Raw genomic sequence first — 15,639 nt, 5'->3', positions numbered from 1 at the left:
ATTGTTTCATCATATTTGTGGAGCTATTGGGATTCAAGTGGCCAGTCTAAGTTTGTGAATTTTATAACTTTAACTTATTTATTTTTATGAATATATATTTGTGATACACAATGGTCACAATCACTGAGAAGAGATGGCTAGTTGTGCATAACACATCTTAATTTGTTTTATCTCTTTTCTTCCCTTCACCATCCTCTCTACAAATCTGGGTCCCCTTTCCTTTGGCAAAAGATCTGCTATTGTTATCTTGATCTACCCCTCAAAATTTAATATTCTTTTTAGTGAAGGAGAATTTTGGGAGGCTGCATAAAGCTAAAATGTTTAACATAAATGAATCTGTGCCCAATTAAACCATATTTCCTATAGGAAATGACACCTTGAGTTTCCAGGAATCAGAGGTGGATACAATCCAAGTAGATTCCCCAAATTCAGGGAGCTATGTGAAAAGGATTTAAATATTCCATCTCAGATGATGAACATGTAAGTTTATAACTTGTTAACAGTATTTTTCTTTAACACATGGAAAAATTTGACATATAGAGTATTATAACATCAATGCCAAGGTACAAATTGGCTAGTCAAGTGGTCAGAGCTATGTGCATGATTCTTACTTGGAGGCACTGTTTAGCCTCCAGTTGCCTATGCTCTTTTGAAGAATTCCACAGAGACTTACACAAAGGGCCAGGATCTTACCCTAAGAGAAGATAACAAATGCAATGGTTCATTTCTGCTCTAATCTAATTGGCTACTCCTTTTCTAGTATCTATACTCAGTGTAGAAAACAGAACAAATTGCAAGATTGTATTTGCTGATTGTTGCAGTAACCATTAATTGGCAGAGATGCTGAATCTTGACAGACAGCAAGTGGCTTCCTTGAGAAACATTTCTGATGAAAACAATAGGAAAATAGATTTCTCATGGATTTTTGGAATTTCTTTTATTCTTGCTATGTTCCAAATGTGAGTATCTTATCTATATTGGTAGAAAGAGTTTCTGATATTGTTCAGATAATTTTTCTCCTAAATTGCTTTTTTATACCTTGTAAACAGGAATACTAGTAGTGTTCAGTTCTAAATTTCCTTTATAAATTCCTGAAACTTTATTGCTACATTGCATTTGATACAGCTTGTAAGTCATACTTTATTTTCAATACTTTTCCAGGCTAATTTTTTCTGATGTTTCTATTAAAAAAATTTCCATGAATACAGTTGCAAGAAAATTTGCTCTCCACAACTGTTATGGACACAAAACAAATGTGATCAACATATATTCCTTTTTATAAGAATACAGATATGAATTCCACAAATGAACTAGGAGAATGAACTTATGAAAATTACCTACACAGCAAATTGTGTTACCATCTTCTTTCCTTTAGAGTGTTTGCCAAAATTGCCTGGAGGTTCTTAACATTAAGGTTTATCTTTTTTCATATCTGGCTTTTCCTATTAATAATTGATATAGGATAAAAAAAAACATCTCCCAGCCTACCAGGTGTCAAGTATGAGTTGTAGGAACAACAAGAGTACAGGGAAGATTATATTTATTAAGAGAAATGAAGCTTCTGTCTGAGAAAGATACAGGAGTGATAATTCATTTGCCAAACACTGTCTTTTTAAGAGACCTTTATAGAGCAATACCATGAGGTGAGAGGCGTTGATGGTGTGCAAAAATTGCAACTTACAAGATAGGCATGAGATGGGACGGAACTATGGTCAACAAATAATATCACAAATTTAACTGCTCAGGTAAATTGATTTAATTGGGATTTGATAGGGAAGCAAGACACCTAGCAAGCAGAAACAGGGCTTTTGCCTGTAGAGCATTTGATTTGTGGCATCTTTTAGCTTCCTCAAGGTGATCTAAGGTTTGTCCCAATGTTGTGGTTGTACTTGTTTTGTGTTTTGTCTTGAGATCTGGCTCACAACAGATATTTGTCTCCCCCAGAGTTGCACAGTACCTGATCATCTGCACTGGCTCTTTTGAAGGCTTAGCCCTGTCTGACTGCTTATAATTTTTCCACTTAACTCAGCTGTCTACAGCTTCTCTTTGAAGAAGTAACTCAAAACTGTGTGAGGGAGTAATGGATGATGACCTATCTGGCTTCTTCAGGCTAAAGGGAGTTGTAGTTGCTGGTCAGCAGTCAGAGACATTCTACAGAGGGTCTATCTAAAGATCCATATAGACAGCAGATGTTTTTTATCTTGGATAGGCATACAGCTTTATGTCTGAAGGAGACAAAGCCAAAGAAGCAATTGAGTATGTGTTATGGATTAAAAACCAGTGGTCAGCTTAATGCTAGCTAAATTAAATCACCACAGTTCTGAGCATAGATTTTCCACCTGAGTAATGTTGCCAGCATAGAGACATGGAGAAGGAGAAGCTATGCATTCGGATGCATTGAGGCATTTAGACATTGTGGGTTCTATGTGTTGCTGTTTGAGTCATTAAATTCTCCTGGAGAAACTCTAGGCCTCACAATGAGCATTGTTTCCTGGCTCCAGAGAGGAACAGGTGTGTGTGCCAATTGGTCTCCAGGATGAACTCCTCATGGTGGCTTCCTGGCATGTACTCAGCTGTTCTTATCTTTGGCGGAGCTCAGTGTCTCCATGTGGCTGAGATTGGCTGTGGTTCTTTTCAGGATTCCCTGGTTTTTGTTGTGAGTGTGACTTCTCGGCTCCAGCGTAGAACCCTCAGCCTATGTACAGCTCCTTCACCCTGCTGGCATAGACTTTCTAGCTTCCACCACTGACCTTTCAGACTTCTCAGCATGGATCCATGAAAGTCTGGCTTGAGTCCTGGTGGGCTCTAGACCTCCCAGTTGGACTCGTGGGAGGCATTGTCATGAACTCTTGGTTTTCATTTGGACTCATGTGGGACATTGCTATGGGATTCAGGCCTTTGGCTAAATATTCTGTCTTTAGTTTTGTGGATACATTTCCTGCATTTTCTTGTGTTAACCCTGGGTGATCATCATAAAAGTAATGTTATAAACTCCATGTCCTGATTGTAATTGTTCTCCGCACAACCTTTGACTATAAGAGTATGCATGAGCCAAATAACAGAATCAGCATGATAATTACAAATATAGCTACCAAAGATTTCCATCAAAAGGAACTAATGGTGACTTCCCATAAGGAGGATAAGGATAAGATCTAGAAAATTTTAGAGTTTGTTGTGTCATTGATTTGTCATCTAATATCTTGAGCAACTGTTGAAATCTTAGCAGCAGGATCAGAAATGTACATACAATATTCAGTTTTTATAATTTACAAGTATCTGCTGTGCTGTTAGAATGGCTAATGTCATCTGATTTTCAAGGATGGCCTACGTAATGGACTAAAAACTAGCGGTCAACTTAGCTCCAGCTGAATTAATTCAGCATGGTGCTGAGTATAAATGTTCCACCTGAGGAAAGTTGCCAGCATAAATAGAGACACAGAGAAGAAGAGGTAGGCATTATGGGTTTCTCTGTGTGTTGCTGTTTTGAGCCATTTGTTCTCCTGGGTGAGCTTGTCATGCTGGCTTCCCCAGTGTAAGTTTGACCACTTTCATCAGAGGAGCTCAGGACATTGTTGAACAGAGTGGCTGTGGTTCACTTTGGGAGAGCTCTGGTCCTTACACTGAGCATTGCTTCCTGACTCTGGAGGGAAAGATGTATACTGTTTAATCTCTAGGAGAAACTTGTCATGTTGGCTTTCTGGCATGTACTCGACTGTTCCTATCATTGGAGAAGCTTGGGACCTCCATGACATTGAGGATGGCTGTGATATATTTCAGGGAAGTCCTGATTCATTTTTTGAGCATGACTTCTTGGCTCCAGTGTGAAACCCTCAACCTACCAGCAGAGTTCCTTCACCTTGTGGTGTAGACTTTCTAGATTCCAATGCTGACCTTTGGGCCTTCCCAGCACAGATCTATTAAAGAGATTTGTGTGAGTCCTACTTGTAGGCTCTAGACCTCCAGTTGGACTCATGGGAGGCAGCGTCATTGATGTTAGGTTTTCATCTGGACTTATGCAGGACATTTCTGTAGGATCCAGGCACTTAGCTGAATATTCTGGGTTCTTAGTGTTGTGGACAGATTTCCTGCAATTTCTTGGGGTTAGCTCTAAGTGATTATCATAAAATAATAGTATAAATTCTGTGTCCTGATTGCAATTGCTCTCCTCACAAACCCTAACTACAACAGTCTATCTCTTTAACTTTAAATTTTTGTTTAGGAGAGAGAGATACCAACTGTGGAGTCACTTAAGACATTTTGACTAGAACTAGTTAAGATCTCAATATCTGTCATATTGTTTTTTCTCTGAACAAGATTTGGTGGATCCCAGTAAAAGGAATCTAGCATATTTGCTATTGGTTTTACCTGTATGACTACTTTGGGTTTGACATTCTTTAGGCAAAAACCAATTTTAATCAAAGAATAGATGAACAAAGTATACATACAAAGGTATGTATAATCAAATCAAGAGCATTACAGCTGAGAGATAAATTTATAAGCTGTTCTTAAAGGAGAGCAATTGTAAGCCATTGGCTCTTAGGTCCCTTTAATGATAGAATCTGACATTTTATCATAAATCCCTTTAGCTTTAGTTGTAATTTTCCATACATTTTGGTGACTTATGAATAACCAATTAATACATTATTTTAACCAATAAAAACTTTCTTTTAAGTTTTTGTAAATGAAAAAACAATATGTACTATATTTTTAAAAATCAATCTCAAAATTGTTTTGGTTTGTTGGCAACTTGGATATATGTATTATAGCATTTAGACAGAACACCACCTGTACAGAAAGGAAGTTTGGATTTTAGGCATAACTAAAAGGATTGGGTAAAGAGAGAATCATTCTAGTTACTGTTTAAGCATTTATTTTTGGTGAGTCCTTTTTTTTTGGTAAAATGCCTGGAAGGCCAGAGTTGGAAAAGGAGAAAGAGACCTGTGTCAGTGTTCAGCAAAAGGCTAGTTTTTGTCTCTCATCATGATTACTCAGGGCTCCTCTGTGTATATGATAGGTAGAGATGATAGTCTGGCCAGAAGGAAGAGGCCAAGCACCCCCAGACCCTTTATTCCTGCTGGACCTGCTGATAGGATATGTGTGAACCCTGGGCTCTTTGTCTCAGAGGACAGTCTGACCTCCAGTGGTCAGCTTTGCAGTCAGTGCATGATCCAGAGGGCATTTTAGAGCAGTACCTCCTAATGTGGCTTAGCTTTTGGTGATAGTAGCAGGGGAATGCAGTCCCTGAGTTTTTCTTGGAACCCTAGATTCAGACTTGAGGTCTGTTTCTTTTAAGGCTGCAAATAGGTATCCATTTTTGGTCTCTCTCCTCTCTCTCTCTCTCTCTCTCTCTCTCTCTCTCTCTCTCTCTCTCTTCTCTCTCTCTCTCTCTCTCTCTCTCTCTCTCTCTCTCTCTCTCTCTCTCTGCCTTTCTCATAGTCTCAATTATATAATACTAAGGAGGCAGTTTTTTACTGAAGTCTCAAGTGAACTCTCTGAGCAAACTCTGTTTTGCTAATTTTTTTAATACCTGGGTTTACTGGGTAATATATTTGTGTTTAAGCAAGATCTTTCCCTCTACTGAGTCAGGATCTAGGGAAGTATGTATTTTCAGTGCCTCTCATAAATGATCTAAATAATCTAAGAAGGCAGAGTGATATTCTTTTTTTTTTTTTTTTTTTTCTTGTTAAATGGCAGGTAATATAAAATAATTGATTGGTTTAGTTCTTATTCCTATATCTTCAAGAACACATCTGGAAATGTTTCCTATTCCAATCTCCCATCTGATTGCTAGGCCAGTAGGGCTCTTGGATAGGGGCTCCTTGGGATCCAGTGGTAATTAGTAGTTTCTCTGGCTGACTATCTTCTAGCTTCCTAGATATTCATCTCCAAAAGCAATGGCAGCTTTTAAAGCTGTTTTTCTCTCTCTAGAAGTCAATGTTAGATTTAAGAGTAGCATTACATCTTTCCTTTCTAGTTCACAGGACTGAGTAAGTGCTTTATGAACCTCAATTTACTTATAAGGGTCATCTGAAAATTTTTCAAGATCTAACTTAATCTACTTTAAGTCACTGAGAGAAAAAGTCATGTGAATTCCGGAAGTTCCAAATTGTCCATTTACTTCCTGTAAAGGATATTGTCCCTGAGAAGCTTGTATAAACTCAGATAAAGGTGAGTACGTTACTGTAGAGGCCTGAATTACAGCTGATCTAGGAGCTCCATCCATAAAACTGAAAGGGCGAAAAGAGGAAACCTTAGATTCAGTAATGGTGAGTGAAGTTTTAATTAAGGTTTTCATGTCCTCAGGTTCCAAAGGTTTGGGAGCAGCTGTCTCAGGTTCCAGGGTAGTAAATGTCTTAAGGGTCTGAGGTGCCTGATTTTCCTATGGGTTAATTTATATTTAGAACACAAGTAAGGAGTATTTCTCAATGCAAAGAAAGTCTGAACACAAGACAATTCTGAACATTTTCCCTTTTTGTAGATTATGCCTTTAGTTGTTAAACAGCATCATAATTAATACTTCCCTCTGCATTCCATTTTGGCTCGAGGGCATAGGCTGGCCATGCACACCTGCAGAGAAACATCAAAGAGCTTTTATTCAATGTGTAAAGGTCAAATATCTTTCCCTGCTTAAGAATGCATTCCAAAGTTGTAAGATATTTTGACATTAAGTTAGCTATGTCTGCAAAGTAAAAGGCAAGATATAATGGTTGAACATCTTCCAGTACATGAGATGTTTTAATTAATTTATTTATTTTTATTTTAAAGAGAGAGAAAAAAAACAAAGGACAACAGAACAAAGCAAATCAGAACAAAACAGGGCAAGCAACACAGCTCTTCACCACAAGACAACTGGATATCAACAGTAGCTACCATGATGTCTCTTTTCTTTGACATAGTTGAGCATACCTTTACACACATTAATATCAAACATAACAAAATATTATAAAGCCACTTCAAAGGAATGAAAGTGTTATAGGACTTCAAAACCAAATAACAAGAAATGCACACTGTCTACTATAATATCTCATTTTCCTCGAATTTGTTTATACTATCTTACATAATAAAATCAAATAAAATTCAATGGGATAGAATCATTCAAAAGAGAAGAACAAAAGCATGGTATGACTTCAAAACAAGATGATAGTAAATTGGCAGTGGCTGCTGTAATGTCTTGTTTTCTTCAAAATAGCTGTGCATACTATCACACATAATAAAATCAAACAAAGCAATAAAACCAATTAAACCAATAAATGAAAACAGTATAACACTTCAAAACAATATAATAAGAAATCATAATTACTGCAAAATTTCCCAACACCATAAAATATTATATTCAAAATATCTGACAGCATAAAATCTAACAAAACAAGACAGAACAAAGCCAAACCTAACAAAATTATGTAAACAATGCAGGAGTTCAAGATAAGACAATAAGAAATTGACAGTAGTTTCCACTTTTCCCTCCCAAGTGTTTCTTCCCCTTTGCTCTTACATTAAATATTTTGCTTTTGGATCCCATTATCTTTGTTACTTATGCTACAGTTCACTTGTATGAGTTCAAATTGTTTGGGCCAGTCCATTTACCTAAAGGAGCCTTGAGATGATTCTCTTTTTAGCTGGGTAGCTTTCCAATGCGTGAAAATATCATATCTTTATTATCCATGCTGCAGTTGATCAGCAAGTTACTCTTGCTATTTTTTTCTGTCTTTCTTTCGTTTTGCTTTTTTTTTTGTTTGTTTGTTTGTTTGTTTTTGGTCTCCTATGGAGACATGGAACAATTGTTTTTTCTTTGGTTTTCAGTTTATGAATTTACTTTCCAGTTAGATATATTTCTTGTATACAGTATATTGATGTATTTTGTTTCTTGATCTACTTTCCCTGTGTTACTTTTTATTGCTGACCTGAGGCTATCTACATCAATGGTTACAATCAGCATATACTGGATTGTATCTGCCCTGCTATCCTCCTCCTTGTTGGCCTACTTTTTTCTCTTCATTTAACCACCTGTCTTGATTGGTGATCTTCTTCTGCTGCTGTTCCTGGAACCATGATCATCTTCTTCTCTCTCTAGAATTTTCTTTAGCACTCTCTGTAGCATTATTCTGGTAGTCATGAATTCCTTCAGTTGTTCTTTATCACAGAAGTATCTTATTTTTCCATTATTTTAAAGGATGTATTTTCTGGAGAGATCAGCCTGGGTTGGAAGTTGTTTTCTTTCAGGGTTTGAATCACTTCACTCTGAACTCTTCTTGACTTGATGGCTTGTGTTGACAAGTCTGCTGCAATTCTGAGTGGTTTTCTTTTATATGTGATCTGTCTCTTTCTCTAACAGTTTTTGATATTCTGCTCTTGTGCTGAATTTCTAGGATCTTGATTATTATATATTTCTGGGTAGATTTACTTTGCTTCTGGCTAGTTGGAGTCCTATATGTCTCGCTTATCTGCATACCAGATCCATTTCCCATGTTTGGGAAGTTTTCTTCTATTATTTCGATGAATATCCTTTTAATTTTATTTGTGTTGACCCCTGAATCTTCATTGATACCTACCACTCTTAAATTATGCTTCTTTGCCTCATCTTGCAGCCATTGAGTTGTTGGTTCCTTATTCAGTGCTATTTTTAAGAGATCTTTCCTTTCACTAGCTGTCTTCAAGGTTTGAAAGTCCATCTTCAGTCTCTTTCAAATGGTTTTTCGAGCCTTTGAATTTTTAATTTCCTGCACCTCTCTTTGAATCTATTTCATGCATAGTGATTTCCTTCCACATTCTTTCTAGGTTCCCATCATTTTCCCAATCTCCTCTTTATTGTCTGTCTTCTTTAGACCTGCTGAACAATTCTTTCAGTATGTATATACTTCTTCTTTTACCTGAGATATTATTTCTTATTTGACTGCTTTTACAATCTCATGAAGTTGTTTCCTTACTTCAGTTGCTATCCTCTCAGAGATTTCAGGTATGTGACTTCCATTCTCTTCCCTGACCATATCTCCTAGACTTACTGTGTGTGGGTTAGAAGTCTGAGTTTGCCTTATTCTCCTTCATCTTGAAATTCTCATGGGTTCCTCCCAACAAAGTGGTTTTGGGGTCCCAGACACCTCCCATGTTGTTGCCTTTATGCAGTGTAGGAGGATGAGACAGATACCTGGGTTCCTGCAATTCCAGATTTACAGGAAGATAGTAGAGTGTGGAGTGAAATTCTCCAGAGCTATGCAGCTACACTGGGGCTTCGCTGAGGATCAGGGGTGCGTGTAGATGGAGCTGCTTCTCTCAGTCTATGTGTCTATGTTGGGACTCCCACAATGGTGGCAAATACACTGGGGTGTGTTTGTCTAATTCTTCTACTGGGTGATGGCTGTGTGAGGGAACTAAGGGTCTCAAATGGTGGCCTATGTATGCTCAGAGCTCACCTGGCTGTGTGTCCATGCTCCTGCTGGCTGCCTGTAGGAAGGAGCTTTCTTGTGGCAGCTCCCTGAAGGTGAAGGTGTATCTGCTGGTTCTCTCTGTCCACACTGGCCACCTGTAGGACATAGCTTCTTGGTGGAGGTGCACAATGGGCAGAGGTGGATATGTCTGTATCCTTCAATCTGCACTGAGCATAAGGAGGAAAGAGTCTTCTGGCAGCAGCACCGACAGGCCTCCTCCTGAGACACTTTATTTTTTTGTACCAGGAATCCAATTCACGATCTTGTGCTTGCCAGGCAGGAGTTTGTGCCACTGAGCTATGTTTCCCGCCACATAGTGCGTAAGACTTTGACACTGAACTACCTTTCCATGCAAAAAGAAATAATTGGGCATCCTTTTCTTATTTCTATTCAATAATGCCCTCAAGGCATCCCTTGAGGTTACACTCCAAAGAAGGTTGATGCCATCTGGAGAGTGTAGAAGACAAAATGCAAATAACCTATCCACCCTCAAACTGGCATGTAATTTCATCTTCCCTAGTAGCTTGTGAACTTTGATTCCATAAGACACTGAAAAGTTTAAGTATAATTGATCCAAATTGTGACTGAAATGTTTAAAAAAGTAATCACAACTTCATAGTAAACTATTTCCTTTCTTCATTGGATGAGGGCATAGGTAAAAGGGAGAGTTGTAAGTAGTTAGAGCACTTCTTAGGCATAAATGAGCTCACCTTTAGAAGTAGATAGAACAATTGACTGGAAGAGATTTGCCTATTCATTAGGGCAAAGAAGTTTCCAGGACTTGAGTCCTCAGTCTAATTACCTGTAAACCTTTCCTAGCAAGAGACTAGGTTAAGCTTTATTTAAATTTTGTATCTTTAAAGCTCAAAGGTTACACATATTTATTATCTAGCAATGACATTTTATATGTTATCAAAGGCACATCAGTCTTCTATGTGCACACAAAAAAGAAAGGGCTGACATTTTACTCTTAATTAATATATGAAAGGCACAAATGAAAATTATTCCCCTAATAGTTGTTATGAAATGCAAACAATTGTTGCAAGCTGTCTCAGCCCAAACTACAAAGATAAGGGTAACCTAAGTGATCTTAAAATCCGCTGAAAACTTAGGGAGATTTTCTACTTTACTAGCAGAGAGCTAAGTATGATAGATAAATGGAGATTTGCCTGTGATCCCAGAGCTACTTTCTACTGAAAGTATCCTGGGCATGAGTTCCTATCAGTTTTTATTGGCTCATACAACTGGAGATCAGTCTACAGAAAGGAATCCAGTTGTCTCTCTGGTAGACATTCCATTGGTCATTGACTTCAAGAGGGATTCACTGAAGAGATGCTGGAGAAAACTATATTCTTCTATAAGAGTGGCCGCTGCTCTAAGAGTGCTTAACTAGCTGGCAGGGTAACCACTGTTTGCCAAAATTACATAACGAATAGTTAAAAGATTGTGGGAGATCAAGTTTTATAAGATTATAATTAAGGTTTTAAAGTCTACAAATTATTACTGAATTGTTGCAATATAGAAATACATGAAAGGTTGAAAAGCTTCCTTAGTCTAAATGTATTTTGGTCATGTGAGTGTGATGCTTTTGGTAATAGCTCCTTGGGGTTCTACCCAGAAGTTGGTTCTTTTCTACAATGTCTCAAGTTCTGTTACCCAAAATAGATCTTCCCCAAATACTAAGCCAAGAAATGGTTTTTATGTGTATTCTCCTGGGTGGGAAAAATTGAAATATCTTACCTGACCCAGAGATGGGGTATGTATCTGTCATCCAAGATGATTTCCCTGTATTTGTATTTAGAACAGACTCATTTTCTATGGGTTTATTTAGGAGGAACAATCCAGAGATTTTCTCCTTTCTAATTTGACATGCTTCTAAAAAGCAAAATACAAAGTGGCAAGAGAAGATTAGATGTAAGGCCAGACAGAGGAAACTGAAGAAAAACAGGCTTGACATTTCCTCTAGAGTGAAGAGAAGTGTCAGAGCCCATCTATTTCAGTGAAATATGTCCTCCAAATGTTAAGAATAACCATTGATCTAGTGTCATTTAATTGATGGAAGGAGTTACATGTTTCATTATATTTTCTAAATGTGAGCTAGATTTTATTTAGGAATACACATTTCACAGAAGTGTATATTAAAGTCTACTAGGGGTGTTCTAACGTTACTCTCTTTAGTGCTATTGTCTAAATAAAGTCAAACAAGGGATAGCAAATTTACTACTAGTAAATTTACTAACTAGTGCAACATGTACAAAAACATAAAAGGAATAAAAATGTCCTACTAAAGAAATATCATAACCTTATAGCCTTAGATTTATCATCATTTTAATAAAACTGTAGGACAGACAAAGCACAATTATAATCATGCTCAAAGACAAAGCATAAACAATTATAAGCAATAGTTAAAGATGTAACAAAATTATAAGCATAAAAAATTATTACCTAAGTGAGTGCCAGTCCAAAGTCTATGAAACAACAGCAAACTATTACCTCGGTCCAATGATCTTGCTGGAAAAACTCAAAATGATATAGGGGAAAGAAACTGGCAACCTATTAGATATCAGGAATGAGTTCATGTTCTCTAAAATCAAATAAAGAATTTCAGGACAATGGAGGCTAAGAGCAGAATATATTTATTGAGAAAAAGAAAGTTTCTGTCTGAGAGACAAAAGCGACCCTGAGTGGTTGCCAAAGATTTTGCTTTTTCTAGAAAATTTTGTAGAACAAAACCACAAGGTGAGATGGATCCAAGGTGGAGGAAAATGGGATTCACAAGGTAGACATGAAGTGGGACAGAACTATGATCAATCGGTAAGATTATGAGTGTATTTGCTCTGTTAAGATTGATTAAATCAGGATGCAATAGGAAAGCAAGTCACTTTGCAAGTGGGAACAGGGCCTTTCTGTAGGGATTTGCATTAATGTATTCTTCTGGCTTCCCCATGGTTATGGATACCTATTTAAATTATAAATCCCTGGGTATATTCCTGTGGTTGTAGGTGCATTTGTTTTGTCTTTTGTCTTGAGGCCTAGCTCACAGCATAGTATGTTTGCCTCCCCCACAGTTGCAAAGTATCTGGTCTTCTGCGTTGGCTCCTTTGAGCCAGCCCGACTGCCTATAATATTGCTATTTAATTCAGCTGCCTATAACATAATGTCTTACAGGTGAAATTTTATAGTATTTATTTTGCTTTATTTATTTCAGTTCTCAAAAGTAAAGTGAGTCAAATGCATTTCATATTTCTTTTTTAATAGATACCAAAACAGTTGAAAGACTGGAAAGAGAAAGTCTTGTTATAACATCTCATACATAATTTATTGTACACAAAATCACAAGCCAGTTTTCTTTGCTCAACAACTACTCATTTCTCTACAAATTGTAAATCATCAGCAGTATGTGAGTCTAATCACTTATTTTTACTTATTCTTAGGTGGTTGAACAAATATCAGAAGTCTGTCGAGATAAACTAATATCTAAGTAGGATATAAATTCTATTATCCAAAGTATTTGCATTTGAATGGAGATAAAAACAGGTGTTTCTTATTTTGGAAAAGAAGTTCCTAGAGTGCAATAACATTAGGACAAATTATGTATTAATCATCTACTGAAAATCACAATATTTGCACACATTTTCTACAAAACTAAATACCATTTTACAGGCATTTTAAATTCTCATTTAGCAAATAAAATTGTGACTCAAAAGACAATGTATCTCAATGAATTTTCCTAAGCTAATTTTTATGGGGTATAAAAGTCCAACACTATTTAATAAAAAAGTCTGCCTATTTGCAATTGCTCAATTTTTTTCTCCTGAAGGGTAAAATATTATGGCAAAAATAGTTTTTAATGCTAATAATATTCTATTAAGGTAATAGAATATTACGGACACTGTTGCTTTCATTGCTGATAAAAATATTAGGGTTTCTTTCAGTAAAACAGCCTTAAAAATAAATAAGACACAAACACATATAACAAAGGAATCATTTAAAAATAATTACCACAGTTATAAAATACTTTAAAAATTTGACTTTAATCTTATTTAATTTTACCACAGCTGTTGCAGATGTAATGGAATAATTATGTTCTCATCATTGTGTTATATTATCAAAAAGCAAAAAAGAACAATTGGGATATAACATGTAAAAGCCACTCACCCTTTAAAGATATCAGCCCATTTTATGAATCAAAAAAGGTACTTTAAAAATCTCATTTACTAGTATTGTTTGCTAAATAATGACCACATGATAAATAGCTTTGGAACACAGAAGAATAGTATAGGGATATATTCAGAAATATATATGTATATGTATATGAATATGTATATATATATATATATATATATATAAATAAATGTATTCATAGATTTATTTTACCTTGATATGAAATTCAATTTAAAGGGAAGAAATATCATGACTTTTCATACTGATATTTATTATTTATGTTGATGGATACTTAACAATTTGCAGAGAGATTCCTAACCTCATTCTATAAGTATTTATGTAGTACGTAGTATTTATTCAACTGTTCTGCTCATTCTATTGCACTTATTGGATAAATAACATCATATAGTGCAGCAATAACAACCACATGTGTGATATTCATAGAGCTTACATTACAGAATATTTTACTGTACAGTAAAGGCAGAGGTGGGATATTACTCTTTGGCCTCTCTTCTTCCATAAAAGTAAATGCAATGGATTTAATAGAAGGATACAGTCACCAAAGATACATTTATTATTATAACTTTATATATTTTGTTTCTTTGTTACCTCAGTTTGGCAATTTCCCAAATTATGAGCTTTTGTTTACTTTTTAACTGTTTCCTACTTACATTACAAATTTCATAAATCATTAGACAACTTTCTCTGTATTAATATTGCTCTGTTTATATTACTTTCCTTATATTATTTTAGACGGACTCTTGTTACTCAGCTCAGAGGGGACTTGAGCTCAGTGTGTAGCCTAGGCTGGCCTCAAACTCTTGACAATCCCCCAGTTCAGCCTCTCAAGTTCTGGGATTACAGGTATGGGTCATCAAGTCTAGTGTTTAACACATTTAACCACTTCTCAATCCAGAATGTTCTTGAAACAACTGGAAAATAAGAGCCTTAAAATAGCTACTTATTGCTGTCAACATGATGGATTAAAGGAGATCAAATGACTAGTAAAGCCTTCCTGTTAGGCATGTCTTTGAATGCATTGTGGAAAAGGTGGGCCTTTGTGCAGTAGACTAGCGAGGACGATCCACTTTACAACCCACTGAGAGCTCTAGTAGAGCCAAAAGGTAGAGAAAAGCAGGTGCTTTTCTACTTGAGCTGAGACACTTGTCTACTCTCTTCTAGGTAGATATCAGAATTCTGGACTCAAGGACCTGCAGAACAGGGACACCTCTTAAAATTTCCTTGCCACATTGCTTCATAAACTTTCTACAGAAGTAAATATCCACCACGACCATAATGTAGGACTTCTGGATGTCAGAAATTTTTAACGCATGCATTGATTTCTGGAAATCTGTGTTGCATGCATATCATGGATGTTTAAGAAAGTCCCTTAGGGCTAGTGAACCCTCAGGAGTACAGGGTAACTAATGCTGTCACATGTTTGCCAGGCATTCGGTGCTGTGAACATGCACCAAATCCAACATTTAGTTTGCTTTTACCTAGGGTCTAATGTGTAGTGGGACCTGAATAACTTCCGGTATTAGATAGAGGAATTAATTGCATATTGTCCTCGGCTAAAGACCACAGGGAAACAAAATATTTGCTGTCCTAACTCTTTATTCACCCATCCTTTTCCCCATTTTCTGGATAATGTGGAATGGTGCCTTGGCAATTATATTTTTTCATATTGTAATATTGATACAAACAAATTTCTTGAAAGGCGCACTATGTGAATCTAAGTGTTTACCTGAGCAACAATCAAGGCTCTAATTGTAAGACTCTAACAAGATCATAGAGATTTGTCTTCCTCACATATTGGACAGCATTGCTGCAGGGAAACTTGCTGTATTAGAACTTTGGCTACAGAGGATAATTATCTATGACGGGGTGCTGGTGTGGTTTAGAATCTGAAATTTCAAGTTGCCTGTACACAATTATTCTTCCACTTGTATTTTTCCCCTCCAAAACATCCTGTTAGTGGTGTGTATTGCTGACTTTTCTGCATTAATCTTATAGAAGTGGGGCTGTAATACAAATTTAGAAAAACAAAAAG

Source organism: Cavia porcellus, unplaced genomic scaffold, assembly GCF_034190915.1.
Source record: "Cavia porcellus strain 051 isolate PalLab524CR breed Dunkin Hartley unplaced genomic scaffold, mCavPor4.1 scaffold_4, whole genome shotgun sequence".
Taxonomy (NCBI): domain Eukaryota; kingdom Metazoa; phylum Chordata; class Mammalia; order Rodentia; family Caviidae; genus Cavia; species Cavia porcellus.
The sequence above is the reverse complement of the archived record's forward strand: the minus strand, read 5'-3'. Positions refer to the sequence as shown.